The sequence below is a fragment of the Crocodylus siamensis genome, chromosome 4, assembly GCF_052110815.1.
Source record: "Crocodylus siamensis isolate JL-2025a chromosome 4, ASM5211081v1, whole genome shotgun sequence".
Taxonomy (NCBI): domain Eukaryota; kingdom Metazoa; phylum Chordata; order Crocodylia; family Crocodylidae; genus Crocodylus; species Crocodylus siamensis.
The window spans coordinates 54,424,668-54,451,930 of NC_143398.1; the positions used below are offsets into that span (position 1 = coordinate 54,424,668).

The following is a 27,263-nucleotide window of genomic DNA, read 5'->3' on the forward strand; positions in this document are numbered from 1 at the left end:
CTGGAGGTGGTGGTGGGGCTATGATAATAAGAGATCTGCAAAAGGAGGCAGGGTGGGGGCCGAGTGAGCTGTCCTTCACCCCTCTCGCAACCCTGCCAGAAGGGGACCGGTTATCTGTGGGGAGTGAGCTCGTGGAAGCGGTCGCCTCAGGCGCGGGCGGAGGCAGCCGGGCCTGGGTGCGCAGCGGTGCGGGCGGCGGGCAGGCGCTTCCCCGGCGTCCCCGCCCCGGCAGGGGCTGAAGCGTCCCCGCTCCACAGAGCTGCCCCACGGCCCCGCCAAGCCGCCCGTGCTGCGCCCCCCCGCCGCCCCCTGAGGGCCCCCCCCGCCCGGGGAGGCCGGGGCTCGCAGCGCTGGCCGCGGGGAGGGTCGGGCCGCAGCCGCAACTTCCATCCCGCCTCGCGTGCCCGCGCCTCGGGGGGAGGCGGCCTGTTGTCGGGGGCCGGGGGAGGTGGGTCCCCGAGCGGCGCCGCCCGCCGCGGCCTCCGGCAGGTGCGATCGCAGCCCCCGGCGCGGCGCTGCGGCCGCCGAGCACGCGCGCTCCTCCCCGGCCGGGGGAGGTGACAGGCTCGGGAGCGCGCCCCACCCCCCGCGCTGCTGCCGGAGCGGAGCGGAGCCTCGCGCTGCGCCCACCGCCACCGCCCCGAGCGAGCGAGCGAGCCAGTGAGTATCGCGTCCGGCCCCGGCCCCTCCGGCTCGGCCGCAGCCACTGCCCGCGGGGGGTCTGGGAGCGCCGCAGGTGCGGGCGGGGAGGGCGCTGTCCGCCGCTGCAGTGCCGCGCCGCTCCCCTGCCTCTACCCCTGCCCCTTCCCTTTCCCTTCTCTTCTCAGCCCCGGCGCTGCAGGGCGTTGGCCGGAGCCCGCGCGCACCTGCGGCCCGCGAGGCCCCTCAGCGCCGCGCCCGGCCCGGCCCGGCTCGGCTCGTATCCTCCCCCACAGGGACAGCCCCCGCCCCGTGTTTCTTGCCTCTCGTTTTTCACGGTGAGGAAGATGAGCCGGGGGTGATGCCAAGATGAGAGAGAGCGAGCGCTGCGCCCTCATCCCGCACCTGGGCTCCTACCTGCCTGCTTCACCCTCCTCCTATTGATGCGTGGGGACATATTCAATCCTTGCTGTCTGTGCCTCGGGCCGGGCCCTCCCCTGCTCTGTGCTTCAGCATCCACAACTGGCCTTGGCTGGAGTCAGGGCTAGGGTATGGCTCCCTGGGAAACTTGAAATTCAGATCCTGCTCTTGCTCAAGTCAATGGCAACCTTTCCATTGTTTCCAGCAAAGGCAGGATCGGGCTCTTCATCTTTCCCTGGTAGCTGAGACACACCAGGCATCATAGGGGTTTTTAAAATTATTTTATTATTATTATTATTATTAGAAATAGGTGGGGTTACATACAGAGCAGATCACTTCTGGATGTGGGTAGGTGTCTGGCCTTCCTTCTGGCCTCCAGATCTGTCTAAAGAGACACCTCTCATTATCTCTAGCCAGCAAACACCTATACGCTATACATACCTATCAGGTGAAAAATGGAAGACGCGATTCAAATGGCATTGCCATACAAGGATGTACCAGCAAACCTGGCTGGGAGGCACAGCAGACCTCTGCTTTCCAACTGCTGCCCTGCCAGTTAGGTATTGCAGTGCATTTCACATGGACAACAGAAATTTTGAAGAGATGGTGCACGTTTGGTTGGAGGGTGGCTTTGATTTTAAAATGCTTAATTACTGACCAAATGAGGTGCCTTATTTAAAGAGGTTTACTGTTTTTAGTAACGTAGCAATGCAAGCAGTTTATCTCCAGTGAGAAATATCTGTGCAACTGTCATGTTTTTACAAAACTAATATTAATATAAAGTTCTTACGTAGAGGCTATTGAAGCTAAGAATTGGCAGGTGGCAGAATATTGAGGATAAGACTTATTCATGTGTCCTCACTGTCCAGGAGTGGTATCATAGGCTGAATTCAGGCATTCATTTCTACTGGAAGAAATGTTTTCCAGTAGAAAAATTGTGCAGGACTGTGCAGATGCTTCCCTAGCTCAGTGATTCTCAACCAGGGTGCCATCAGATCCTTTGAAAAGCACCCAGAGGTGAGAACAGATAAATGAGGTATGAAAAGATAAGCAGATAAGAGCAGGCTTGAGCTTCTCTCTGTCTTGGCAATCCCTCAGCATCACTGACAGGGCTTGCTTCTTTGCATATATAAATTAGCTTTTTAAACTGGATACTATTCAGCTTGCAGAAGTTATAGAGGCAGGCAAGGAAAGAGGGTGTTTAGTGAAGTGCCTCCCATTCAGAAAGGTTGAGAGCCACTGCTCTACCTCCATGGCAGGAGAGCTTCACAGGCAAGCTCTCCAGCCAGGGGACACCAGAGCATAGCATCCTCAGCCACCCCTGTCCTTAGGGGGTCCATTAATTGACAGCCTGCCTTTTCCTGTGCCTGCGAAGGAGCTAGACTGTTAAGTGCCAGTTGGCAGCTGCTGAAAAAGAGCTGCTGCTACAGAAAGCCTGGGGGGGGGGTTCCCACCCCAAGAATGCCCCCCCGTCCCACCACTCAGCTGAGGGAGCTGGGGAAGCCTCTGCATGTCCAAATCCCAGCCTTTCTGGGTTCCTCTTGGTGTCCCCACTCCACAGCCACCCCTTTCCCCACACTCCTCAGCTGAACAGTGGGAGGATGATTTAAAAGCTGGAAGGGCCAGGATCTGGGTGTGCTTTCCCAAGCCCAGCTTGTGACTCTTCTTACCACCCTGCTGCCCACCTGAGCAGTGGGGCAGCAATTTAAAAGGCAGTGGCTAGGAGCAAAGTTCCCAAGCCCTGTTCTCCACTGTTCACTTTTAAATTGCTGCCTTATGGGTCAGCTGAGTGCTGGGGCAGCAAAGAGAAGCTGGTGGGAGTTGGGTTGGGTGGCTTTCCTGGAGGTCTTGACTGATGGCTTCTAAGTTGACAACCTGCTGCTCAGCTGTGCGCTGAAGGTGGCAAGGGGAAACTAGTGGGAGCCAACAAAGCCTCCTGCCTCTTCCTGAAACTGGGAGCTGCCTGGTTTGGGGAAGAGGCAGGGAGCGGTGGTTGCTGGGAACAGTTGCCTCTCAAGACTGGGATCACCCAGGTCTTGGGAAGGCAGGGAAACTTTTCCTAGCTCCAGTCCTGTTCAGTCTTTTGGGGGAAACTCTCCTGGGAGCGATTTAACCCTGGTTGTTGCTGGGTTATTTTTTTTTCCTGGAGTGGCCATTTTTGCTCCGGGAGAAAGAGCCTGAACATCTGTATGCTGTTGATTCCTACTGGGAGACTGGTGAGCCTCTTGGTAGAAACTGAACATCTGTATGTGGCTATATTTTGAAATCGATAGGAGGCCTTTTTTGAATTAATATGCAGACAAAAGTAAAATATTTTATGAGCTGCTTGTTACTGGTGGGCTCGAGTTGTGCATTACAGTCCTATTGTGGTTGGACATTTCTTCCTACTGTTGAATCTTCAAACGTAACAGTATAAGCTGTAGCTACCCAATTATAGTTGCTTAGCAGAGTTAATGAGAAATGTGTTGTCACCCTAAATGACCTATTTTGTTGTTCTGTAGGACTGATATTTCAAGTCAGCAAAAGGCAATTTTCTTTTCTTTTAGCCAGTGACATGACTCTCCATAGTAACTATATTTAAATATAAAAAAAACTAGAGGGCAAAAAGGCTAATTGGGCTATTATATGATTCAAGCTACAGATTAAGCATTAAAAAGCGATGGTAAATAAATCTACTTTACATGGCTGCAGCTCTGCAGATTTGCTCACTTGTCCCAGCTCACCTTGAACTGAGATATCCTTTACCCCCCACCCCCATTTTTCAGACTATGGGATGGAAAACCCAGATGGATTTGAAATGATAAAGCAGACTTTATCATTAAGTGGCATTAGGATGGGTTGCTGATATCTTTTTCTTTTATTGCATTTTTTTATGAACAGAGTTGCAGGAATGAAAAGCAACACAGAAAATGTATCCCAGGAGTGTAAGCTGAGGGAATGATGTAGGAGGTCATTTGCTGGGCAATATGTAATGAATTTAATTTTTTGCTGTCTTGAGTGGGCTGATAGCATTCAAAAAATTCAGTATACTTTCTCTACAGTGATAATTTGCTGAATTTAAAAGAGCAAACAAATATAGTGTCTATTCTGTGTTACAGTAAAGATTATGTCACTTTATACATGTTCAACATTGTAAATAATGATGTTATTCAAATGAAAAGAAATTCTGGGCTTCAGTAATTTTGCAAGACTAGCATGATGCGCTGTAAGTTTCATCGTACTGTTGGTTGATCAGTAAAGCATAGTTGCAAGCTAGCTATGTTGCTTTCTTCTGAACCACTGAAGGCTGGCTGGGCTTTTCAGTTATTTACCTCAGTAGAAAACTGAAAGGAAAAAAGTGAACAAAGGAGGTCTGTTTTGCCTGTCCCACTTGCTGGGCTGTTGTCTTTGCCCTTTTCAGTAAAGGAGGGGGTAGAGCTGGGTCAAAGTTGAAGAACATTGAAAAGGAATTCAAGTCTCATGTAGAAATTTGAATGATAGCTTAGTTTTGCTGGTGAGTGCATTTTGCTTGAATTGAAATTTTTGTATCTGGTGGTTTTAAGTGACAGATGGTGATGAAGCAACATATAGATAGAAGATATAGCTAAAATATGTTCAATCCCTGATTGAGGTGCTTGGTAAACATGTAGCTGTCTAATGAGACTTTTAATATTGTAGGTAGCGATGCTAGACACTGTGCAACACACTAGACATTTGATGGTGTGAATTAAGGGCAGGCCCCTGCAGCTGGCATACATTCAGATTTACTTGTCTAGCCTAATTGCATTGCAAATATTCGTCTTGACCACTCTTCAGTCTTCTTCTTTTAGTAGCTTGTTGTATAAATACAGAAATGTTCAGCTGGATCCTCTATTAAATCTCATAAAAAGGTTTCGATATTTTTTCTTTTGTTGTATAAGGCAGGATTAATGTATCTTAGAATATCTGTGGTGAATACACTGTTTTCTGCACTATTTTCCATTTTGAAATAGTTCAATCCAAAATGTGATTACAGCTTTCTTCTTGTTAATTTTTTTATGTTATGGAAGCTTAACATCTAGAATTATAAAATATTTTGGTAAAAGCCCACAGCACCCCTATTCTACCTAAAGTACAGTGGCTTAAAGTAGAAATACTATACGATCTCCAAACATCTGAGATGTACAAAAAACACCAAGTAAGCAGAAATAATGTTTTAGCACTATAAAGATGTGACATCTTAAAAAATCAGCCATATTATGAAAGAGTGAGCCCTCTAAAATTGTCAGTTAAACAAGATGGATTGAAGGCTAATTTGGCTTTTTAAGTTTACTGATCTGCTAAATTTTAGTGAAACCTAAAACCTAAGGGAAATAGGCTGGCCCTTGTAATACATTGCTTTCCTGGATCATCAAAAAATGCAAAACTTTTATATTTCAACTGTTTTGAATATATAACTATTACTGCTTCTGTTAAGCTATTTTTCTAAAGCAAAATATTAATCTGCAACTTCACTTTTGGATATGTTAGTAACCCTTATCTTCATTCAGGCCCTTTTGTACAGTGTGTTCAACTATTAATACCAGTATAATACATTCTATTTAAAAATTATTCGAGAGAGAAGCTAACAAAGTACTTGAGCGCAAGTTAGTGTATCTCATGATTCTTCAGTATTATAACGCTAATTCTCATTTCCAGCGGCCCCCAATATCTCTCCCTTTCTGTTTGTTTTCATCATTTTGGGATTCATCTAATTTATTTTAGTAAGGTTCTTTCTGGAGAGACCTATCGTTTTTCTAAGTCTGCCAGGTGCCACGTACTTCTGTACGAACATCACAATATAACACTAGTTCTCAACCTTTCTAGGCTTGAGGCACCCCTTGGAAAATGTCAGTTCTTAGTCAAAAAAATGAGTGAAAACTATAGAAAAATAATAGAGCAATAACAGAACAATTCTTCTGTTTCAAACAGTTCAGGAAGTTCACAATGGGGCATAAACTTTGGCTTTATCTTGTGCATCATGTTTATATACCTAGTACTGCTAATGTTGTGTGTCACCCTGTGGCACTTTGGGAAGGATCTCAAGACACCCTGGGGTGCCCTGGCATTCTGGTTGAGAATCACTGCTGTATATTTTTATTTTTAGCAAAAATGCTAAGAATGGAATATTTTAGGGTTGAAATCAATTCAGTTGCCAAGGAAGGATATAAAATTTACTGTAAGAGTTTGGACTTTTAAGGTACAGTGCATGATCAGTAGATGCATAAAGTCAATTTATGCAAAATGGAGATGGAGAATTTTCTTTCCTGCCTCACTTTCTAGGAAAATATATTTTGCTTAGTTTTATAGATTTTATGTATATGTTTGTGTGAGTAAGAGTCATGACAAAGGAAAGTGCAGTGAAAGAGCTAAATTCTGCATTCATTGTTCAGAGTGCTGATTCTCTTCCTTTCCTCTTGTGTCACTGAGTTTTTTGTGTTTTGTGTTTGCTTGCCATAAAAGTCCTGTCTTTTAATGCTTGAGCCTTTCTGATTGGCCAACAATTTAATGGGTGCAGTGGAATTAGCTGTTGAGTTAGGTCAGAGGTGTCTAACTGAGAGCTTCTGCTTGGCTGCTGCTGCTGCCCTTATTACTCTATCTGCAAGAGCAGCCATAGTCCCCCTCCCTCCTCTATCTTCCATGTTTTATACGCATTCCGGGGGACAGAGCTGCATGGTATGGCATGACATGGCTCATGACAGGGCCCTTGGGGTAGGGCTGGGGCCACATGATATGTACTGCAATGGTGGAGCAGTCTGTGTCCATGCAGGGTCATTGTAATGACTGAGTGAAGGACACCCACATGCGGTGCCATACCTGGTGGCTCTGGGTGAACTTTTAACATTGCCCCCCCCCCCTTGTTGCAGAAGTCTTTATCACATCTATGGTATCACTGTCTTTAAATAGTTGGTTCTCAATTGATAATATTGCCAGTCTTGTATATGCACAATATTAAAAACTTTTTTTGCAATTGTAACTTTTTTCCCATTGTTTGGGCCCCTTTCTGTCCGGGCCTTAGGCGCCTGCTGAGTTCACCCATACCTGTGTCTAGGTCTGTCCACATGGCCATGTGCTACAGCAGTAGGACAATGTCTGTGTGGGGTTGTTGCAGTGGTGGTATGGGATGGTGCCTGTGGGTAGGTCCAGGGGGAATCACTGTGGTGGTAGGGGGAGCGAGGGTGCCTGTGCAGGTGTGTGTTGTAGTAATGTAAGGACATCCCTGCAGGTTTGTTGCAGTGTTGCTGGGGATGGTATGTAGTACCTTAGGGAGAAAAGGAGGGGTCCATGATGCCTGCTGGTACATCTGGAAGAGAGTGTGTGGCTCCCGGCTACTTAGGAGTTGGACAATCCTGTATTAGGTTATAGTTATGTCTCAATTTGTCAGGTAGCCAGATTCAGTCCAGTGGAGGATTTTGAATATTAGACCCTGATTCAGAGTCTCCATGTATTTGAAAGTGAGAACTTTAGGGTGATGTGCTTTCAGCAGCCTGTGCTGCTGAACAGATGGGCTGCTGTGTTTTGAACCAGCTGGAGCTACTTCTGGGTGTGCAGTTTTGTTCCAAGAGATAATGAATTATAATAATCAAGCCTGTAGGTCATAAGTATGTGAATCAGTTTGACCTGACATATCTCAGAAGAGGAAGCAATTCTTTTGCCAGTTGCAAATGGAAGTGTGGGTGTTCTTACCACCATGGCTGTTTAAAAAGTAAGTTGCACTGAGAAGTCCCAAAGACCTGGAAGGAGAGATGTGACAATAGTGTTGGGACGGATACCCTTGAGGCTCAGGGAGTGGATATTATAGAAGAGGGATTGTGTTCTAAGCTCCACCTTTTTTTATCTGAGCTTCAGTCTTACTTGGATCCAGCTTTGACCATTTGAGCGCTGATTTTATGTAGACACAGTGAAAACGGTGGATGATGATGCTGTTCACATTTGATGTAAAGGAGCTTTACAACCATATGCCTTTGGCCTGTGTTGTCTCGCCTCCTCCTTTTGCTTTGATGCAATATGCATTAGGCTCAACTGTCACCCATATCTGTCCTAGAGCACTGTGGTGTTATCCCTAATATCTGTTACATTAGGATGTCGCAGGTTGTCCGGGTGTTCCTTAATATGAGGATTCTGTCTCCATGCATCAACAACATGGGTGGTTTTTCTCCCACCTTGCTCCACAAATTCTTGCTTCTGTTCTTTGAAAAGCTTCTTACTATGTTACAGACCTGAGGAGACAATCCCACTATAATAAATATCTTGAGATACTGGCTAATACACTCTTCTGCAACCAGTGCCTTCTGACTACTCTTGTTGACAGTTTTTAATTCCAAAATACCTAGAACAGAATCCTGTTATTTCAGTAATTTCATGCCCATAAACCTTGATATGGTAGTGTTAGAGTGATGTTATAGCCCTGATGGTCCAGGGATGACATGAGAGGGAAGGATGTTTTTGGTGTGATATTTTTTTATTGGACCAACTGAATTGCTGGGATAAAGTTAGAGAAGCTTTCAAATGCAAAGCATTCCTTTTCAGGTCTGAGGAGGAAAGCAGTCTACCGCTCTGCATGGATACAGGAGGTACTGGTCCTAAATTGTCCCAGACTGATGTCTGTCCTTGAAAACCTCCAATGAAAGAGTTTTTATAGCTTCCCTGGACACCTTCTTTTTCTGTCCAGTGATTCTTACAGTTAGGAATTTTTTTTTCAGATTTGATTTAAATCTGCTTCGGTGTAGTTGAAATAAACTAGCATATGTCCTTCCCTCTGTGGCAAGGGAGAATAGCATTCTTCCATCTGTCTGGCAGCCTTTCAGATATTTGAAAACTCCTATTATGTACCTATTAATATTCTTTTCTCCAAGCAAAATGTGCCTACTTCGTTCAAGGATGGTATTACAATTTAGAATAGCTATTCCAAAACTTTTTTTTTTTAGGTGTTATGTCCCACATATCCTCAGATAATTTTGTAGAACCCCATGTATGCCGTTAGCTGTGTCTGTTTGTCTGCAGCTGACCAAGGTGAGGGTTAACTATACCTCATTGCTCCATGAGTTAGTTGGGACAACTTGAACCTGTTTCTTTTAGTTACTATGGGGGTAAGTGTGTGAGTAAAGGGAGTTTAAAGATAGTAAAAAGTCCCCATATGTAGGACTTCTTACCATCTTTAACTTTTCCCTGAGCCTGATACAGGGCGTGTGAACCCAAAAGCTTGCAAAAAAAGATATAATTTTTTGTTGTTGCAATTTTGCAGTTGGTCAAATCTGAACCAATAGTTCTAGATTTCTGCATTTATAATAGTATGCGTGCAGGGTAGTTGCCAGCTTAGGGGAGCTTAACTCAACTTGTAGCTACTGTGGCTTAGCTTGGATTGCAACTCCTAGTTTGAACATTTCTGATATCTCAGTCACAATACTTTCACCACTGCGAGCCTTGTCAGCTGTAGGGCTGGCAATGGGTGGTGCACCCTGGTGGCTGGGAGCCTCTTAGTTGATGGGGCTCCCAGGTACAGGGGAGCACTTGGCCACAAGTTTAATTAATGGCATCTTTAGAACAAGCTACAAAGCTATTATACATCTTTTGTGGAAAAACTTTGTAGCTTATTGCTGGTTTTATCACACACCATCAATTGGTTGAATGTGTAGCTTGGTCACAACCTAAGGCATGATTAATCATGCTTGGTTAATCATGCCTTAATTATAATTTGTAGAGAGGAACTTTTGTTGCTTAAAGTACCTGTGGGATCATATAGGTGTAAGTTTGGTCACCAGAGGGCAGCCATATTGTTTCATGACTCCAGATCAAACTAAGAGAGAATCTTCTATCCATTCTCATGCTCACATGCTGCAAAATAGTAGAGGGAAATACAATTTGAACAAGTCATGTAGTGTAGAATATAACAAGATTGACATATACATAAATTTTCATGAAAATCAAACTTAGTTTAGGACTGGAAAGATTTATCCTAGATCTAGCTGTTCACATCCTGCAATCATAGGCCATTAAATTTTGCACGCTTACCTCTTGATTGGGTCCAATAATTTATCTTTTAATTAAGCATGTCATCCCAAAATGTGTATGGTTTTGATTTGAAAACATCTAGACATGGAGAATTTACTACTTTCCAAAATGTTTTTTTCCAGTGGCTGATGGCAAGACTTAATTCTGTGTGAAGGTCAGGGTAGCTAGTGTAAGAAGAATCCAATCCTGATGACAGCGTTGCTAGGAAGGTTCCCAAGATGCTCATATTTACTCCTTTATGGGCAGTAATGCGAGTGTTATTTCAATTATGTGGTGCCTGTTTTTCAAAAGCATTAGAAAAATATTCAGCCATCACTTATAAATATTTAAAATTGGGTGCCTAATCTTAGGGACCAGAATAAATGTAGTGTTTTTAGAAATGCCAAACTGCAGTTTCTGGTAGCTTAAGTGGGAAGTACAGGTGCTCAGTGTCTCTGATAGTCAGGTCATTTTGTTTAGATGGCTAATGAATTTATAGTACTTGGTTTCTGAAAAGGATTTATGTATACTAGTTGGAATTTACGTGCCTTTCCTTTTTTTGTATTCTAACAAATCACACTAAAATATTTGTGTATGTGAAGTCCTAAGCATTTCAACAAGGATCTGTGTATTCTTAGTGCTTAGTCAAGCATGGATCTAGGCTTTTGAAAGCATAGCTGTATCGCGCATACTTAGTGTGTCTGCAGTTTCTGAATGATATGTGCGGGGTAAGTTGGCTTTAGATGTTAAGTCCACTTGGGATTTGATAATTAGTTGTATTTGTACCCATGTCCCCTATGGTATCTGATTTCTTAGGCATATTTTCAGAGGGAGAAAGTCCTCTATTCTGTGCCCTTAGATTGCTTATGCATATTGCAGCTTAACATTCATGAAGATCATTGAGAGCAGGGGCATAACCCAGAGCTCTTTCCCTCTCCCATTGGGTTACGCAGTCACCTTCTCTTGCTTGTTCTCCTTCTCATCCCATGAATCTTGTATTTGTAGCAGCCCAGTGAACTAGCTTAAGGGTGCACTTAGGCCTGCCTAGACTATAGCTTGGTGGTTAGGGCATATTCTTGGGAAATGGAAAATGTGAGGTCAAACTCCGTCTGGCTGACAGACCTAAAACTGAGGTATCCCATTTTCATGGCAAGTGACCCTGTGGCATTGCACAAAAGATGAGTGGGACTGCCCTTTCTTTCAGTGCCCAGCCATGATTCAGTAAGACTGTGGCTTTATATCTCTGAGCTTTGGTGGGAATTTCTGTTTAGAGAATCCCACTTCAGCATAAACATAGAATCATCTAACACTACCCTTCAGGAAACTGCATGTGTGCCACCTAACTCCAAAAACGGGATGGGGTTGTTGTTTCACACTTCTTATTGGTTGGCTATGCATCCCCCTGCATAGCATGCTTATTTGTGTCTATCCCTACCAAACTGCACATAGATGTCTCAAGGTAAGGAGATCTCAGATTGCATGATTATTCTTTTTGAATTCCATCTGTGAGATTTTTTTTTTTTTTAAGATTTTGGAATTGGTTTTAGCTGCCTTTTTTTTTCTCAGAATCATTGGGGTCCACTTGCATCATGGTTTACTTTGCAACTATGAGGGCTAGAAACTTAATTTTTAAAAATTTTGATCCTGAAATTCTTATGGAAACAATTTCTAGGAGCTGGATGTTAGTAAAACATCAGATATCATAAGATTTGGAAACAATACACAGCAGCAAATATCAAAATAAAATAAAACAAGCTGAATATTTTTCTAGCACTTCTGAAAAGCAGGTTCTATGTTATTGAAAAAACACTACTGTTACTTCCTGTAAAGGGGTGAATCTGTGAGCAAATATGAGCATCTTGTGGCTTTTCCTAACAGTGCAGACATTAGGATTAGATTCTTTTTGAACTAGCTGCTCTGAATTCATACACAATTAATCTGTGCTACTGGAACAAAATACCTTGAAGTGGTGGACTCTGCATGTCTTAGCTTGTGTGTGTACATACATTTGCAAGTGCATATGCACAAACAGAGCAAGGCCTGATTCTCCCATTTTACACTGGTATGAATTCAGCTAATTCATCTGGAATTACACTGATATAAAGCTAAATGACAGAAGAATCTTGCACGGGATTTTTTTATTGCAGAAAGTATGAGCTTGAGCTCTAATAGTTTTTTGAGAGTTAAATAAAATATACTAAAGCTAGTGCAAAATTAATGTAAAAAACAGGATGTCTCCTATGTATTTAGGATGTCCCTGTCATTACAGTAGGTAATGTGGCAGGTATCCATATGTGCTTTTATTCTTTTCATTTTTAAAAATGGACAGTCAAGGGCATGAGCCATTATCTGGGCCAGAGATGACCTGAGCAGGGTGTGGGGCCCAGGGCAAATCATCCTGTGTGGGGCTCTGCCCATGCATGTGAGGAAGCTGGTGATGGATTCGGCAGTGAGCGGGGTGGGGACGCCGAGCGGCCGGATGCAAAGCTGGCGGCAGCGCAGAGTCGCCGCGACCACTGTGCCCAGCTCTGTGGGGCACCCCAAAGTACAGGGCCCAGGGCAGTCCCCTCTCCCAGGGATGGTTCTGATCTGGGCAGAAGATTCACGTGCTTTTGCCATCTTGATTTGATTGGGATTTAGTATTGGATGCCTGTCTTATTCTAAATATTTTATTTAGATTTTACCTTCATAACTATTGATGGCTGTGACTAAAACCCTGGGATGTCAGGGGGCTCCTAAAAATACTCCCTGGCGTTGTGTAAACTTATTGGTTACCCACTCTGCTGAATGGGTATTCCCAGGTTGTTAATTTGCCCAGAAATCATGATTTGGCACAGGCACTTTGTTTTATACCATTTGTTCTTCCTTATGATAAACCCTTATGTTTTTCTGTTATTTGACCAAAGTGATCAAATGCAAATCCTTGTCCTATGTCCCAAATACTACTAGGTCTTATAAATATTCCTGTGAAAATCTTCCAAGGTCAGCCTCCCCTCAGTCACAGTTAGCTCCCTCTGCTGGGGACCTCGCTTTGCCCCTCACTCACTAGCTATAGCATAAATTACAAATTTGTTATTATTTTCCATGTAAATAATATAATTATTTGAGGGCTGTCTTAAATTTTTCCCCACGACCACCATAGCAGGCAAAGCAATGGCAGTGGGGAAAGTGGTGGGGAAATCAAGTGGCCTGACCCCACCTTGCCCTCTGTCACTTGTCCCACCCACCACTTGCTCTGCCCCTGCTGTCTGTGCCCCATGCCTGTGTGCCCCAACACATGCCCCCCAACTCACCGCCATTTGTTATCCTCCAGTTTTGTTATGGCTCTGACCCCATGCCAGCTCTGAGTGCAAAGCATGTGATAGCTACAGTCTCAGCCTGACTTGTAGTAGGTGTTGCAGTGGTAGCAGCTCCAGCCTGGCTCTGGAGCCAGAGCCTGGGCCACAGCTGTTACCACTGCCATTGCTGCTACTGGGCCAGGCTGGGGCAACCATATGCTGTGCGCCCCAGGCTGGAGCAGGACCAGAACTGGAGCCTGAGGGTAGGTGTCTAGGAGTAGGGAAAAAGGCCAGGATGGCAGAAGTGGTGAGGGGGGAGGTAGACATTGACCCTGATTCCAGGCCAGAGTCAGAGCCCCAGCAGCCACCAACCATCCCCCTGCCACGTTGTACTTGAATCCATGATAAGGAGCCTTTTTTCCATGTCAAATGGGGAAGAATACCTTGTCTTGAATCTGAGTAAATATAGTACATCCATAATCTAATAGTCCTTTTCTCAGAAATTTAGCCCCAGTATGGCTGGATTAAAGATGGTCACTATAAGCAAGTAGAGGTATATATGATTTTGGTAGAGGTGCAGGTGAATGAACCCCAGATGTTTATAACCCATGTTATTTGCTCCAGTGATGCTGTGCTTTGTATTGATGAGAGGGCACAGATGATGTATGGGCCCATTGCAAGATCTTGTGCCTCAGTGAGAATAGGAGTTAGGCCTGTTGCTTGAGAGATGCCGTTTGCCTCTCTGCTTTCTACGTTGACAAATGAGGCAGTCCCTGTGTGAAAGAATGAGGGGACACTGGTCTTTCATCACTTCCAGAAAGATACAAAAACCTGTGACAGAACACTTTTTTACTTTCCATCATTGTCTTCAGAGTAGATGCTCTTACACAGCAAAACATTAAAAGCTGACTTGACCGCATAATTATAGAACAAGAAATCGTCCACAGGCTGGGTTGTGTTAAGCTATGGATTTCTCTCCCATTACCTGGATTAGCTTTTGTCCATATTGGCTTATTACTTGTTTTCCTCTCTTTTTCCCCACCTCCACCCCTCCCATCAGTCCTTTCCTTCCTCCTTTTCCTATCTTTTGTATTCGAATCACTGTATTTGATAGATTTACCTGTCTGTGTCCTGATGAAGTGAGCTTTTGCTTAAGAAAGTGTTGCATCTCTGATTCAGTTAGTGTATAACAATGGTGCTTTTTGGCTGGTAGGCTAGATGGGCAGTGTCTGTTCTGTCTGTGGGTAGATCCAGCTGATGGTCTCAATCCAGTGCACTGGGTGGTCACAAATAGGACCCCCATCTGGCTGTATGGGAGTGGGGGCAGCCTGGCCTCATGGGGGCGGGAAGGATGGTCCTGTCCTGGCCCTGATCAAGCTGTGGCAGGAAGTGGTGTGGCCTGACCCAGATCCAGCTGCGGGGGAGAGGGGGCATAGCTTAACCCCACCCAGCTTTGCTGAGAGAAGGGGGCATGGCTTGACCCCAGTTTTGCTGTGAGGAGGGATGGGGGCATGGTCTGACCCCAGTCTGACAGTCGAGGGAAGGGGATATGGCTGTCTCCAACCCACTGTGCAGCGCTTGGGGTTTGGGAATTTGGCAGTGTGGGAGGGCCACTGCTCCCCTGCTGCCAAATTTCCTGACCCATGGGAAGCCCTGTGAGATGGATACCATTGCTCTGGAGGTCTCATTTAACCTGTGGGCTGGAGGTTGAGCACCCTTGGTTTATAAGGTGCAGCTCTACCCTGCCTTCTGCTTGACTGTAGACTAATATGGCTAACTACCTCTCTCTAATATGGATCAAATCACTATTTGGTGAAGGACTTTTTTTTTTTTTAAAAGTAGCACATGAACTGAGCACTAAACTTGGATCTTAGATCTTAACCCACTTGTTCTGCTTGGTAGCCCAGATCAGATTCAGCCAGTAGTTAAATCATTTTTATAGTTTACCTATTGATGTTTTTATAGAGATTTCATTATGCTTTAAAGGTACTTTATTTTCAGGTCCATAAGTACTTGCACACCATAATATATGTGGCCGGTAACATAGTTATATTTTGATGGATATCTCCAAGTCCTTTTTGAACAAATCAGAAAGTCTTCCTACGGTTTATATTTGAGGGTTGCAGTGCAGTTTTGGTCCTTAACACGTTGTGATCTAGGATTTGTGGAACATTTCGGTCAGATAAACAAGGGTAGAGGTTATACCTGGGGAGCTGGCAAAACACATATACCACAGTGGTTTTATTGGCCTTACTGTTCCTTTTGGGCCCACATCCTGAGCTGTCCCATGATTGTTCTGTATGTTCAAAAATAGAAAATAACTGTGGCATACAGAGATGAATTATCTAAGATACTGGCTTGGTTTTGTTAAGATTTTGGAGAAAGTAGTAGCTGAAATGGGTACGCAATACCAGAAACTTTGTACTTTGTCTATCTTGTGGAAAGAAGACAGGAAGATAGAGGAGAGGAGTGTTAAGCCAAGAATTTATTTTGCATATACCTCAGAGGTGGGCCTAGCTATTCCTGTTAATCTAAATGGTGCTCTGTAAGGGAAAGAATTGACACAACAGCCCTTGACCTCAAGAGCTAACAAGGATCGAATAAAAGCATGATATGATGGTTCACACAAGGGTAGGCTAGAGAGATAATTGAGAGAACGAACATGGGAAGGAATAATGGAAGGGAATTATAATAATTTGATGGGTACAGAAAGTAGAATGAAACTGAGTGGCAGATAGAGGGCATCAAGTACAGAATATTTTTACCTAGAATTAATTGGCTGCCAGTTGGACTTACATGAGGGTAAGGAATAATGATAGCCTTGGACAAAAGTCTATACTGGGAGCATTTGGGGTTGGGGCATTTTAGTGAAGAAAAGACCATAGGCTCTAGTAGGAGATGCATTGTAAATACTGATTTATTGCAGGAACAGAGATCTCCAAAAATCTTGCAGTGTGGGCTGCATTCTTCAAATTGAAGGAGTAGAAAGAATAGTTTAAGTGAGACCCCATAGCCATAGTGGAGAAATCTCCAAGCAGAATGGACTGAGTCTACCAATATTCAACAAATCACAGACTGCATCATGTTTTCCCTGAGTCATCCATCTACCTTTTACCACCTATGAAAATAGAAGGGTAATGCATATTCTAGCAGAGCAGTTTTTGCAGTTTTTTTTTAATGCCAAAGCAACCTCTTGTTTTTGTGAGAGGAAAAAAGAAATAAAACATCAGCGCTAAATGAAGTAATCGCTTTCTAAATATTGTTCCTCAACAGAAAGAACCACAGGGAATCCAAAACAGCAAACTTCCAATTGTCTAAGGATATTTTTCTTGAATCTTATTTACAGCAGTAGTTAATATAGGAATCCTGGGTCTGTTATCTTTTCCTTTCATTTTCCAAGCAAGCATGATCAGAGGTAGGGCAGAAGCACCAAGAGTGACAGATGGCTGCTTAGTTTTCCTAATCCTATATATGAAGGTCTAGCACTCATAATAAGCACAGTCTCTGAGATTTTTTTTATGCCTCCCTCTTCTTTATTTGGAGTTCCTTGCCTCTTGAATTCTATTCTGGAATTTAAGTATCTGTTTTATAGTAGGTACAGTATTGAAAATGCAAAATTTTAAACATGGTCTTTAAGAAAACATAGCCTATAATTTTATTCATGACCAGGTGGTAAATCTTGGAGGAAATATTTAAAAATATACTTTTCTCCTCTTGCTCTTTAGTAGAACTTAAATTCTTTTTAAATACTGTGTAAGGGAACATGTATTGTATAAAACTTCTCTTCCTTCAGAAGCACTCTATGCATCATACTTTGCTTGTCAGAACGTTTTCTTTGATATTTAGAAAGCAGGATTTGTAACTGTTGGTATGATTCACTCTTGAGAAAATTAAGGCTTGGATTTACACCCAGTTAGTATAATTTTGAATAACGCTTCAGTGTCAGGAGACTAAGGACTATATTGTCAAGAAGATGAAGTATCCTGCAGCTGGCTTTAAAAAAAAAACAGCATCACTATACAGGTTGAAGGACTAGAGCAGCCAACTTCTCTTCACTCATTTGATCATCAGTGTGAATCAATGATACAACCTATTGTAAATCTAATCATGCATTAGATTATTTACAAGTATAAAATTTGGCTGAAGAAATAAGTGAGTGCAGTTGTTGAATTTTATGAAGTTTTGAAGCAAAAGAGCTTTATGCATGCCTCTAGCTAATTAGCTTTTAATGATATTTTAGCCTCAAATTATTGGAGATTTATGATGCATACAAGAAACAGAGAAGTAATTTAAGATGAAATAATTATTGAATAATTTAATATTGTAAACTATAGCTGCTGAAGAATTTTCAGCCTGCAACAGAACTGGTAGACTTATTTATTTGGATTTATGCATATGTTAGAAAAAGGTATTGATTTTTATGCCTTTGGTATCATAAGTGCCATAGTGGGTTAGACATTAGACCAATGGCCATCTGGCCTGTCTCTGACAGTCTTTGTAGAAGTTCATGCGGCACTGAACCAGCTATCTCTTAAATGATCTATCCCTTATTAATTTCTGTCCCTGGCATCCACCATTTATTGGGTTAGAGATGCCAGAGGAAATATCTTCAACGCTTCTGTTCAGCAACTATTAATAGATCTATCATCCATGAATTTGTCTGAACCTGGCTATGCTACTTGTCTCTACTACCACCGTCTATGGCAATGAATTCCATAAGCTTACTCCATATTCCAAAAAAAGTACTTTCTCTTGTTAGCTTTAAATATGTCACCTGCTAACTTCAGCAGGTGCCCCCCAGTTCTAATATTCTGGGACTTGGTTCACACTGTACATGATTTTATAGACCTCTATTATATCCTACCTCGGCCTTCTCCTTTCCAAACTGAAGAAGGCTTTTTAATTTCTACTGGTCTGGCAAATGCTCCAGGCTCCTGATCATTGTGGTTGCCCTTCTTTATACCTCGAATACATGTTTTACATTTGTAAAAATTAAATCTGAATTTGGCCTTAGTTCACATTTTCTGTCAGGATTTCATTTTAAGTTTGATGGAACTTCATTGTAACATTTAATTTATACAGCAATAATGTTGTATTATCGTAGGTGTATTCTACTTTGAACAATGAACATCAGGCTCAGAACAGATGTTGCAATTGTCCTGGGAAAAGTTGTGATTATGTTTGTCCTGGAACAGAAAAGTCCTGGGGCTGGTGTATACAAGCTTCATCCTTCTAGCCAGGGTTTAGAGAATACATTGCGATGTTTTTGCTCTTGAGTCAGTGATACAATGCTAAGACAGATCTCCAGATGTGCTTTGTCCCTGGACAAACCATTAGCCCAATGTTACATGAGTACATGGGGAATTCTGTTCCCCTGAGATAACTATACAGCTATAGTGCAGCTTTTTGAGCATGTTCAGTAAGGAAGTATGTTGCAAACATAGCTATGGTAAATCCCAAACTATGTGCAAGTGCTAGAGTGGCAGCTACAGGGTTGCACTTAGGTATGTGAAGAGGAAATAAGATTTTGGCCCAGACTGTTTCAAATTAGTAACTAGGTTCTTGTAGCCAAAGATCATTAGCTTGATTTTTTGCTTTCAGGGATAGAATTGATCAGTACAGAAGTAAATGACAAATTTTTGAATCATAGTTTCAGTTTCATAGTTAGTAGGGCTGGAAGGGACCCGAGCAGATCATCAAGTCCAGCCCCCTGCCATGGCAGGAAAGAGTACTGGGGTCAAATGACCCCAGCAAGGTGATTATCAAGCCTTGTCTTAGACCCCCAGGGTAGGAGCCAGCACCACTTTGCTTCGAAGATGGTTCCAGATGCTAGCCACACTGACTGTGAAGTAGCGCCTCCTGATGTCTAATCTGAATTTACCCTCTGCCAGCTTGTGACCGTTATTTCTTGTCACTCCTGGTAGTGCTTCGGGGAACAGGGACTCCCCCAATATCTGCTGGTCCCCTCTGACTAGTTTATAACAGGCCGCAAGATCCCCCCTCAGCCTTCTCTTGTGGAGGCTGAATAGGTTCAGGTCCCGTAGCCTCTCCTCGTTGGACCTGCCCTGCTGCCCTGTGATCATGCGAGTGGCCCTTCTCTGGACCCTCTCCATGTTGTCCACATCCCTCTTGAAGTGCAGCACCCAGAACTGGATGCAGTACTCTAGCTGCGGCCTGACCAGTGCCGCATAGAGAGGGAGGATCACCTCCCTGGACCTGCTCAAGATGCGTCTGTGGATGCATGACAGGGTATGGTTGGCCTTCCTGACTGCATCTGCACTCTGCCGGCCCATGTTCATCTTGGCATCAGTGATGATTCCAAGATCCTTTTCTGCCTCTGCACTGATGAGAAGGGAGTTCCCAGCCTGTAGGTATGGTGCCGGTTGTTCCTCCCCAGATGCATCACCTTGCACTTGTCAGTGTTGAATCCCATCCCATCCCATATTCTTGTCCGCCCACCCCTGTAGCCTGTCTAGGTCCGATTGTAGCCTATTCCTTCCTTCTAGCGTGCCCACATCCCCCTACATCTTAGTGTTGTTACCAAATTTGAACAGGGTGCTTTTTACCCCCTTGTCCACGTCACTGATGAAGATGTTGAACAGTGCGGGCCCAAGGACTGAGCCCTGCGGAACCCCACTGCCCATATCCCTCCAGGTTGAAAATGACCCATCCACCACCACTCTCTGGGTGCGGCCCTCCAGCCAGTTGCCGACCCATTTGACTATGTGGGTGTCGACACCACAGTCCCCTAGTTTCTTAATGAGAACAGGGTGAGAGACCGTGTCGATGGCCTTCCAAAAGTCCAGAAAGACTATGTCCGCTGCTACAATTGCATCTAAGGATTTGGTGATCTGGTCATAGAAAGCCACCAGGTTGATCTGACAGGTTCTGCCTCTAATGAACCCATGTTGTTTTCCCCTAAGCATAATCTCCCCTGCTGGCCCCTCGTAGACATGTGCCAGAATAATCCTCTCAAAAAGCTTACCCAGGAGCAAGGTAAGACTAACTAGCCTATAGTTCCCCGGGTCCTCTGTCCTCCTTTTTTTGAAGATGGAAACCACATTGGCCCTCTTCCAGTCCTCTGGCACCAAACCATAGTGCCACAAGTGCTTGTACAGCCATGCCAGGGGTCCCGCAATGACCTCAGCTAATTCCCTTAGCACTCTGGGATGGAGATCATCCAGACCAGCTGATTTAAGTACATCCAGTCCCTCCAGAAGTTCCCTGACTAGATCCTCCCTGACCCTTGGCCTAGGTGCGCTTCCCCTGGGGCCTGAGGAGGGCCCGGTGGGGGGGGCTGATCTGGTCCCTGCTCAGGAAAATGGAGGCAAAGAAGTTGTTAAATAGGTTAGCTTTGTCATCTGGTATAACGACCAGGGTTCCTAGCATGTCTTGCAGGGGCCCCACATTACCCAGTACCTTTTTTTTGCCCCCTATGTATTTAAAAAAGGACTTCCTGTTGTTCTTGATCCGGGAAGCTAGTCCCAGTTCCATCTCTGCCTTGGCCTTCCTGACTGCCCCCCTGCATCCCTGAGCAACTGCAGTATAATCCTCCCTGGTGATGGCCCCTCACTTCCATTGGGTGTACGCCTCCCTTTTAGCTAAAAGACATTCCTGGATGCTTTTGGTGAGCCATGGGGGCTTTTGTGCCCTCCTGCCCCCTTTGTTCCGTGTTGGGATTACCTCCCTTTGGGCTTGGAGGATTGTCTCCTTAAGGAGCGACCACTCTTCTTGGACACCTGGCTCCCCTCCCCTCCCCTCCGGGACCTCAGTGCTTCCCCAACTATTCTTCTTAGCTCATTGACGTCCGCCCTCCTGAAATCTACTGCTGCTGCCTTGCTGTGGGCCTTTGCCACCTTGCGCTGGATGGTGAATTCCAGCAGGCGATGATCACTGTCACCCAGGTGGTCGAGCACCCGCAGCCCCCTCACCAGGTCGTCACCCGGGGCCAGCACCAGGTCCAATAAGGCGTCTCCCCTGGTGGGGCTGTGCACCTCCTGGGTTAGATGGAGGTCCTGCATTTGGGCTAGGAACCTACGTGAGTGGTCAGACCTGGCTGACTGCTTTTCCCAGCAGATGTCTGGAAAGTTCAGGTGACCCATGATGACCATGTCCTTTGACCTAACTACCTCCGTGAGCTGACTTAAGAATTCCTGTCTAGCTTTTCCCGTTGGTTGGGTGGTCTGTAGTAGACCCCCACCCTTAAATCTCTTTCCCCTCAACTGCCTTGTATTCTAACGCAGAGCACTTCCATGTGCCCCTTGTCTGGCTCTGTGCTACCTGGTGAGGACGTGTATTCCTCCTTAATGTAGAGAGCCACACCCCTGGCTTTCCTCCTTTTTCTTGTCCCTCCTATACAGCCCATAGCCCTTGATATTCACCACCCAGTCATGTGTTGGATCCCACCATGTTTCAGTGATTCCCACTATGTCTGGGTTGGTGTCAGCTAGCAGGAGGGTAAGTTCCTCTTGCTTGTTTCCCATATTATGAGCGTTTGTGTAGAGGCATTTGAGGCCTCCTGAGAATGTGTGCACTGGCCCCCCAATCTCAGCATTGCCCTGGCTCCTGTTGCTTACCTATGTATATGTGCCACTTGTCGGTCTAGGCTGGGCTGTACTTGTGGGTGCTGCTTGGTTTTGTGGTCCAAGGCCTTCCTCTGCCCTTGTCTTCCCCTTCCTCTGATAAGCCTAGTTTAAAGCCAGCCGGAGGAGATCCACCAACCTATCAGTGTCATGTTAACGTTTTGGAAGTTTGAAGAGGACACTTTTTTTTTTACTTGGCTCATTTTGAAAAAGGTATGTGTAAATCAGGGGTGCTCAACCTTTGCCCCATGGGCCAGAGCTGGCCCCCAGTGCCATGTCATTTGGCCCACAGGATTTCCCACAGATCCGTAGGGAACCTGACAGGTTGTAGCCCTGTGTACTAGATTAGACATTTTAAGGTTGTGTGGGGCCTGATCCTGGTGGGATCCATCTGGTGGTCCCAGTTTGGTGCCCAGGATAGGTATGATGGGGCCTCAACTTGGCTTTATGGGGCGGAAGGGCTGTTGCTTGGCTCCAGTCCAACCAGCTGTTGGAGGGGAGGGAGCATGGCACAGTCCTGCAGAGGGAAGTGGGTGCAGCCCAGCTCCACCCTGCTGTTCAGAACTTGGGGGTTCTGAATTTAGGAGTGCGGGAGGATGACTGTTTTAATTGCCAGTACTTCCCTGCCACAATTTCCTGATCTGTGGAGCCCCTGAAACAGTAGATGCCATGACTTTGCAGGCTACATTTGGCTCATGTGTTGGAGGTTGAGTACCTCTGTTCTAAAGATTTAATCAGCATTAATTAAGAAAGTCTATGCTAGGAGTAGCAAAACCTTGATTGAACTGTCTACTTGGTGAGGGGAAAGAGGGGGAGCCCTGGGGAGTTGGGGGTACAGGGGAAGCCCAGAATGGGACAGAAAGAGCGTGGGGTGGATTCTTACCTTTCAGTCCTCAAGGTCCTGCTAACTTGAGCATGTGACTGTTCCAAACTTGAGCTAACACTAACACTGATCAGCATTTGACCGGATGAAAGTCCAATGTGCAACAAGGCTCCCAGTCTAACTTTCTGTTTTATGACACTAGCGATGTGACTTCTCTGAATTTATTGTTGGAACTAAAACATAAAGCCTTTAGATTACACTCTGTGTGTATTTCTAGATATCATGTTTTAAAAGAACAATTCCAGGAATGTTTTACTGAGTACTTAAACATTATTATTGGAATTTCCCTTTTTACATGATTTTACTTCATTTGCTACAACTGTAGTGTGTTCTACAAATTGTAGAAGTCATTAAATCAAACTATTTAAGATGACATAAAATACCTTTTGTATTCCACCAAATCACTGGATAGCCATGACTTAGAACAATTTTTCCATTGCAAATCAAGGGAAATCTCTTTTTAATAATTTATAAAGCTCACATTCTTAGGCTTGTATAGTCATGATATATATATCTTAATCTAAATCTCACATGAGTAGTCTTTGAGAAATGGTTATTTTGAGGGGAGAGAGACATTCAACATTTTTCTCTAGCAAGTTATTTAAAAAAATGGCAGGTGTTTTAAAGTGTTGAGGTGGTTTTGTTGCTGTAGTGGTCTAGGACAGAGGTAGGCAACCCCTGGCATGAGTGCCAATGTGTGGCACGTGAAGGCATTTTGCTTGGCATGTGCACCTTGGGGCTGATGGCAGAAAAGGGGCCAGGGGCTACACTGCCACAACAAGGATCGGGCCCCTTACTGCTTCCCCACCATCTGCCCCTGGCATGTCAGCATCTTCCAAGTCACGGTTGTGGATATTTTTGCCTGGTCTAGGAGATATATGAGAAGCAAGAATTCTAGTGAATGATATCTTTTATTGGACCAGCTGCATGGTTGGGACACTTGAAAGCTTTTGGGTAATACAGTCCCCTTCCTAGGGCCTCTGAGCAAGAGAGGCTTGAGGAAGGGTACTGTGATACCCAAAAGCTTGCCAGTGTCTACTCCAGCCATGCAGTTGGCCTAATAAAGGATACCACTCACAAGAATTCTTGCTTCTCAGATGCTTTAAAGTGGCTCGTGAGCTGTTGTTAGAATTAGTTCTAGAGTGGATGGACTAGTGGGCAGAGGCAAGTATTACACCTGAACACAGTAAATTATAAAACCTTGTCATTTTTATTGCTAGTTTACAATTTAGCACATTTATCAGTGAGCTGCCTACCACTAATGTGATGTGTGTGCCTGCATATATTTCATTTATAAGAGGTGTAAAAATATCCTTGTCTATAGATGCCTTAATTTTAATAATATGGTGACATAAACATAAAGTAGCAGCATTGTTGTCTGAGGAAACTCATGGGTTGGCTATGATTTGACATAAAATCAGTTTGTTTATCATTAAGATAAAAATGGCTTTATGTAGGACAGATAATCTGAAGTTTCAGTACTTGATCTGTAGAACATCCTTTTTCCAAATCCCAAGTAAAGTTTTAATGACATTTCGTTTTTGTTTTCACACTTCATATTTTTAAATTTAAAATCCAAGATGGATAGTCTTTTTGTCTCTAATATCTATTAAAAGAGCTTGTTGAAGCAAGCTTAAAAACAAGATGCTTTCCTCCTAATAGCCATATAACTATTGTCTTGTGTACTTTTCCTGAGGCAGAGCATTTACATGATCAGTCTACTTAGTCCCATGAGCAATGCTGAGGAAAAACTTGATGTGTGTTCATGTAGTAAAAACTATAGGGGCATAATGCCATACTGTAAACAAGATCAATGACATGTTAGTTTCCCACTAAAATGCATGGAAAATGCCATGAGCAATTAAACTCCAAAGAATTTCTAAAAAGCTTCCTGCATTCAGTAGTACAAGTTCTTGACCTTTTGAAGAATTAAATTTCAGGAAGCTTACAGCTGGCACTGAAGGGCAGCTTCATGTGACCCTGTATTGTTGTGGGGCTTTACTCTATGAATGCTTGAAATGTGCCACTCCCTATCTGAGGAACAAGAGAGTGAAACCCTTCCTGTCTTAGGTAACACTATGCCTGGAAAGATGAAGTATATGATGCTCTTGAAGGCTGTATTTATTTGTTATTAACAAATTTACTGTAATTGCAAAGATGTTAGAAGTTGATGTTTTTTGGCATGGGGCTAGTTAGAACTGATTTTGTTTTCATTATATTTGTAAAGAGTTGACTAATCACAGGAGAACTGTAGGATTGTGAACACAATGGTTGCTATTAAACCTGTTGTTCACCCTGCTGTGTTCTAGCAGAGGAGCAGTAAACAGCAGCTTCTGCTGCAAAAAAGAAGAACTCAGTTGCTGTGGTGATAGCAGTCTGCCAGTACAAAGAAGAGTGCCTTGTGGTATACTTATTCTGCCCCCTTTGACCAACATTCAGACCCTTGTTAATGGACTCTACAGGGGGCATCTCTTGCTAAACCTGGAAAGGGAGATGCTGCAACATATTTATTTCCCAACGGAAAATAATGCAAATCATGAGCCCCTCTCCAATTCCCGAACACACATCTATTATTGAGTAAGTTGAGTAAGTAAATGTAAATTTGGGATTTTCTGTCTTTTTTTATATAATTATCATAATAGTACTATGTACTACACACATTAAAACATTGTTTTCTCTGTTTTGTCCATATTTGAAGGATAGATCCGGGTTAAGTTTTGTGACCTAAAAGTTATATTAACACTTTTTAATTTTAATTTTGTTGCCTGTATCATTTTAATGATGGTATGATAGTGTTTGGGAGTGGGACAGATTAGTGAGGCTGGGATCATGGGGCATGGTCATGGGGAAGTCCCTGTATTGCGTGGGAAGGCATGGGGGTGCGTGTGGAGGGAGCTGCCTACGTGCTAGGTCCTGGGAGCCAGCCAGGGATCAGGGGAGGGAGGAGGGGAAAGGGGGTGCATGCAGCAGAGCTTGCCTGGGTGGTTTGGTCCGCGACTGACCCCAGTACTCCACATTGGGCTGAGCCTGGGCCTCCTCTGCCTGCGGCAGCCTGTGTCATACTGTTGCCCATGCCTGCTGGCCTGTCCCCATCCCTGATCCTGGCCAGCTTGCCCAGCTTCCGGTGGGCCTTCTCCCAATGCAGCTGCAGCCTCCTAGGTGCTGCTCTGCTCCCCTTGCCTCCAGCAGCTCCTTCTGCTGCATTGCTCCTGGCTCGGAGGAAGTTTCAGCTGAGTGGCTCGTGCCCAAGCACGCAGGGCTCTGGTTCCAGCTCCTGGCTGCCTTCTACCTACTCCACGCATGCAGTGTAGGCAGCCAAGTGGGTGGAAGGTAGGCAGGAGCTTAAGCCAGAGCCCCACGTGCTGGGGCAGAAGCCACCTGGCTGAAGCTTCCTCCTGAACAGGAGTGGCACAGCAGGAGAAGGAACCGCTGGAGGAGGGGGGGAGCAGAGCAGCACCCAGGTGGTTGTAGCAGTACTCGAGAGAGCCTGCTGGAAGCTGTGTGTGCTGGTTGGGGCCAGGGCAGTGGGAACAGGCTGGAGTACTGCACAAGCTATTCCGGGCGTGGTCTTGGCCCCATGCAGAGTGCTGGGGGGAGGGTGGGGACAGGGATGGGGAGTCGCAGCCATGGGAGAAATGGAATCAGTTGGTGGGTACCCCTACGGGCTGGATCTAATCAGTTGGTGGCCAGATGTGGCCCACCCCTGCTGTAAAGGCAGACCCCCGTGGATCATATGGATTCTCCTGGGTGTGCTCCTGCTGTTGTTATGGAAAAGGGCTGAATTATTAATTATTATGAATTTCCATTCAAGAGGAAGTTGATCTCCAATGAATTCAGAAATTAGTGCCACATTTAATGCAATAACCCATGTGGCAGAGAGCAGAAAGGGAGGCTAATTGACTTCTGGTTTTGGTACATCTTCTAGTTGACATACGTTGTACAAATGTGACTTGATTAAATGTTTATGTCACTCTTGAAGCCCACCAGAGTCCAAACCTAGACATCTTTCAGAAGTGCTGCAAAATTACCTATTTGGAACAAATGAAGCTAGGCTAGGATATTATTTAGTGGGCTTCTGTTTTATATTTTCTCTTGTTTTTATAAGCATTTTTCCTGTTTTATAAATTATTCTGTTCTATTGTAAGTGACCTTGAATCTCTGTTGGGAAGAGTGGCATATAAATCAAATAAATAAATGCATAAAATACATAATATGTATACATAAGACATCATCTGATTTAATAATGCTGATGCTCCTTTAATTTGCTGGTCTAATTTCAGTTCTGCAATGTCAGTTCAGATCTCTCATGCTTACTCTGCAGTATGTAGGAGAAACCAGGCAGTGTGTGTGTGTGTGTGTGTGTGTGTGTGTGTGTGTGTGTGTGTGTGTTTGTGTATATTTTCTATATGTGTACTTTATATAGATTAAAATCAATAGGACTATTGAAGTTCAACACTTCTAATGTAACCAAAG

General features: G+C 44.4%; 1 protein-coding gene across 1 annotated transcript in view; it reads left to right on the forward strand.

Annotated features, from left to right (window-relative positions):
• Positions 1 to 408: 408 nt before the first annotated feature.
• Positions 409 to 27,263, forward strand: part of NRCAM (neuronal cell adhesion molecule) — a 250,160-nt gene continuing 223,305 nt past the window's right edge. Inside the window, exon 1 of the mRNA XM_090042304.1 lies at positions 409 to 660. The gene's annotated coding sequence lies outside the window, so the exon portion shown is untranslated. The remainder of the gene's footprint in view (positions 661 to 27,263) is intronic.